Genomic DNA, 5,336 nt, shown 5'->3' with positions numbered 1-5,336 from the left:
GGTTCTCAAATAGAAGAAGAAAAAATGTATAAAAATTAAAATTGAAATTAAAAATAAATGTTAAATTTAAAATTACTCAAAATCGGTGAAAGTGTGCAAAAGACCTGACACGTTACCCGCTCGGCCAACAAAGAGCAACTGAAACACGTTTGAATTTATTTAAGTATTAAAAACAGAATTGACACATGCTACTTCTATTTGACCTCATTAATGAGGTCAGATAGAAGTAACGGAGTTAACTTTTACTGCGGGGCAGCTTTTGGGTTTGTTTACCCAACTTTGGCTGATTGTTTCCCTAGATGTTGGGAGGTGGGGAACCAGCTCCCCATAAAAAGGGGATTATCCAGATTGAATAGCAATTGTCTGATATAAGGAGTTTGCCCTCACATTGATCAAAGCTGGTTGCTACTGGACGTTCCCCCGGTGCGATTGCCGGGACCAGTTCTTAGCTTTGAATTAGTTTCGGTTTTATACAAAAAAGCTGAACGAACACAAGACGGGCTGAAATAGCAAGAATTTTGTAAAAGTCGCTGTAAATAAATCTAGACGCAACGCGCGTTCACAAATCTTCGATATTATTATCTAGGGGGTGTATAAACACTTCTAAGCGATAGTAACCCCCCCCCCCAAGAATGGTGGCGAAAAAAGCCTTTTCGAGACATACAAAACTGCGAGCGCCGCATTTGCTTTTTCTATATATAGACTAACGGGGGGGGGGTAACCGGCGTTGCCCGGGTGTTTAGAGGTGTGTGTGGTTTTGGGTAAATCAAAACTCCGCGGGAAGGGGAGTTTAAAATAAAAAAAAGTTTTGATAGGTAAGTATGAGGATCGAACCCGAACCCTTGAGGCAAAGTTGGAAATTAAAGTGAGAAAAAAAAAAGTGCAACGTTAACCACTGGGCCACCACGAAATACTAACGGACACACATTTGAATTTATTTAACTATTTAGAATTAGCAGATGCACGTTTTAAATCTGATTGCTTTCAGACAGTTCCGGGATCGCGACCGGAAAAATACCGCCAGAATTAGTGTCGCTTTTATTATAGGAAAAAGCCTAATCCACATGCGGCGAGCGAAAAATATTGAATATTTATCTTTTCGAATTCGAGCAAATTAAATAGACAGGCGACCTCCATTGTTAACTTGTAGATATAATGATTTATATGTGATATAAAAAGTTTTAAGAAGTTGGGAGCCGTCCGACTGCTTCTTGGAAAAAAGCCTTTCTTGGACATACACAAAAAGTGAACATACATACACACATTTTCGCTTTATATTTATAGAGTATTTTTTTATTATTTTATTTATTTTTGGGACATTTAATTTTTATTACTGGAAATTTTAGTTTTAGTTTTAGTTTTAAATTACACCGTGTAAATACAACTCATGATTAAAAATATATACCCTACATAAGGTCTCTTCATGTTTTTATTAAATTTAGATACAGTCTCATTTTTACATGTATATATATATATATATATATATTTTGGAGTTATTCATCAGAATCTGGGAAAGCGATTCTGTACCTCAGGATTTCAGGAACTCGTCAATAATCCATCTCTTCAAGAATAAAGGGAAGCGCATTGATTGTGATAACTATCACCGCTCTCTGTGGCTGGAAAAGTACTAGCCAGGGTCATTTTGAACAGGATAATCATTCATCTAGTAGACAAAATTTATCCTGAGATGCAGTGTGGTTTTAGATCTGGAAGGGGAACCATCGACATGATCTACTGTTTACGCCAAGTTGCAGAGAAGGCACGTGAGAAAAATCAGGATCTGTTTGCCGTTTTTATTGACCTAACCAGGGCGTTTGACTCTGTCAACAGAATCGCACTTGTGAAGGTTTTGAATAATGTTGGAATCCCTGAAAAAATGTTAAATGTAATAATATCCTTTCACGAGAATATGGAGGCACGTGTAAGAGCAGAAGGAAAGTTCTCTGAGTCATTCACGGTAAAAACTTTGTTATGGCACCTGTGCTCTTTGCCATCTTCTTTTCAATCATGCTCGAGCATGCTTTTAAAGATTACACTCAAGGTGTCCATTTTGAGTTTAGAACTACCGGGGGTCTTTTTAATCATCAAAGATTCAAAGCTAAAACACTAACAAGAAGCAAAATGGTTCATGATTTTCTTTTTGCAGACGATGCTGCACTTGTGGCCACTTCATTTGAAGAAGCACAAGAATTAGTTGACAAGTTTTCCAATGCCGCAAAAGCATTTGGTTTGACGATTAGTATTAAAAAGACAGAAGTTATCTACCAACCAAAGCCCACCCCCGTTGCAGCAAGGTGGTGTGAATATTCTGAGACCAGAATATGTAGAACCGCCTCAGAAAATCTTAGTGAATAGACAGCCTCTAAAGTATGTTAAATCCTTTGCATATCTCGGAAGTAAGGTGAATTCGTCAGCATCACTTGATGATGAGATATTGAGCAGGATTTCAAAGGTGACTGATGTCTTCGGCAAACTGCAGTCAAGAGTATGGAATGAATGAGGTTTGACTCTAAAGACCAAAATCTCAGTTTATCGTGCAGTGATTGTTTTGATACTCCTGTATAGATCGGAAGCCTGGACCCCATACCGTAGGCAGATTGAGCAACTGGATGCATTCCATAAGCATTGCCTTTGCAGTATATGTGGATTAACATGGAAAGACAAGGCCCCTAATGCAGGATTGTTTGCTAGGTGCGACATTTTAAGTATTGAGGCCTTCCTGATGAAGTCTCAGCTTTGGTGGGCTGGTCACCTTGTTCACATGGATGAAAACCGTCTTCCTAAGCAACTAGCATACAGTCAACTGAAAGAGGGTAATCGAAATGTGGGTCGTCCATTTCTGAGGTACAGGGATAAGCTGAAAGACAATCTTAAGCACGCAGGCCTGAACCCAAAAACCTTTGAAGAAGATGCTGCGGATAGAAATTTGTGGAGGGAAAAATGTTTTGCGAGCATTATAACATACATTGACACACGGCTATCGAATCAAACAAATCTTCGTAGAGCAAGAGTAGGAACAGCACCTTCCCAGCCTGTATCCTGTGAGTCGTGCGGCTTGGGTTGTGGGAGCAGAGCCGGCCTCGTGTCACACATGCTGCACAAGCATTGAAGGCAGAGTGAAACAGAGCGAATTTTTGGCCCTCATGCGTCGAACACGACGGGAGAGTCCATTATATATATATATATATATATATATATATATATATATATATATATATATATATACATACATATATATATATATATGTATGTATGTATGTATATGTATGTTAGTGCATGTGTATATGTATATATATATATACATATGCACATGTTTGCTTTTGCAAGTATGCATGTTCGACTTAGTTACTGATACGCTTATTAGTGTATATGTGTCTGACTGTCTGATAACTCCATGTGCTAATATGTTTTTATCCACACCCTCCCCCTTTCTTTCTTAATGTTTCCTCTACAGTGCACAAAACTCAAGTTTTTTTACACTTTCCCTAACTTATTTATAAATATTTTCAAATGTGTTCGCCCCTCTCCCCATTTCTTATGACATTGTAATCAGGCTAACCCCTTTTTCCCCTTCTACTATTTCTTGGTTCCTTTCTTTTTCTTTTTTCTTTCTCATTTTTTCTTCTTCTTTTCTTTGTCTCTCTCTTTTTATCTTTCTTTTCTTTTCCTTTTTATTCTTCGTTTATCCTGTTAAGTCTTGACGCTCTTTTTCCCCCATCATTTCCTATATTTGGAGTCTAAAATGTCACTTAACTATCACCCCTCCCTTTCTTAATTTTAAATTTAACATTTAATTTTTTCTTCTTCTATTTGAGAACCAGTCGTCTTCAGTGAAACATAAGCCATATTACGTTGCCTGACGAGGACTTTTAGTTTTTGCCAACCAATCGTCCAAAACATTAGCATGTTCAGTGTAGCGACTATGTAATATTTGTCTATATAAATAGAAAATATTATACTTTGCTCTTTTTTATTGAGCACTCTTAATAATCTTGTTTTAATTTATGAGTCTTCCCTCTTGGACACCTTTAACTTGGTATATATATATATATATATATATATAGCGTGTCAGGAGGCGATGAAAAAACTCCAATAAAGTGCTCGATCGTGGATGTGAGAGCTGAGGATACAATATTTATAGCGACACTACATATACATATTTCAAGCTCGTACCAATGGTTTCATTGCGCTGAATCAACTATAAGACTGACTCTTTCCAATCTCTTATGGTTGATTCAGCACAATGAAACCACTGGTACGACCTTGAAATATGTACATATAATGTCGTAATAAATATTGTATATATATATATATATATATATATATATATATATATATATATATATATATATATATAAAAAATAAAAATAAAAGTTACAATAAGTTTACCAAGGTAATCGAAATGGTAAACTTAAAATATATTATAAATATTAAACATTTAATATTTACAAGTAAAATAAACTCAGCCAGATGTAAAAAGCTCAATAAAACCGAAAAGGAAATAGAGCTTATAATATGAACAAATGATTAATAAAACATGTTAAAAGACATCTTGAAAAAGAGTTAAAAACATATTTAATTTTAAAAAAGGAAGCACAAGATAAGTGGATAGTCCTTAATCCGCGGAGTTTCGAAGAAATACTCTCCTTCTCATCAGAGGGCAGGAATTAGCAAAATGCAGGATCGGATTTTGCATATAAAAATATTTAATGAAACTAAAAGTAAATCAAAGATCTTACTTGGTTAAAAAAAAAAAAGGGTGAGGTAAGGGGAACAGGAGGCAAAAGAAAAATAATAAAAAGATTTCACATGAATGGATAGTCCGGTGAAGGGTAAAAATCCAAAAATGGTAAAATCCAAAACGGTCGAATTTAAAATTTCAATCCAATGGGTAATTCCAAATGGTCCAAAATAATCCAAAAGGCAGAGTTCCTTGGAAAAAAGCGCAAATGGAATGAATTCCAAATCATTAAAAGAAAAGCACTAAAGATAATATTTAAAACATGTCTGTCAAGGCTGGATGAATCAAAAAAATTAAGGCTTAAAAAAAAAAAAAGAACCCCGAAAAGCGGTGACAGTTTAAATTTGGAAAGCAAGGTCAAACTGACCCAGACAAAAAGCGCAAAAGTTAGCGTTAATAATTAGGTCAGCTTAGATATGCACGTGAAAGTCCTAGAATTAAATTAAGAAAACTGATCAGAAGAACAAATAAATGGCCAAGTTTAAGAAATGGGGCGTCTGTTATATATATATATATATGTGTGTGTGTGTCTGTGTGTGTGTTAATAGCCTTAAAAATATGAGGATATAATTAACTGATTAAGTAATATTTAATT

Source organism: Euprymna scolopes, chromosome 43 (assembly GCF_053919585.1).
Source record: "Euprymna scolopes isolate OS-2025 chromosome 43, ASM5391958v1, whole genome shotgun sequence".
NCBI lineage: Eukaryota > Metazoa > Mollusca > Cephalopoda > Sepiida > Sepiolidae > Euprymna > Euprymna scolopes.
The sequence above is the reverse complement of the archived record's forward strand: the minus strand, read 5'-3'. Positions refer to the sequence as shown.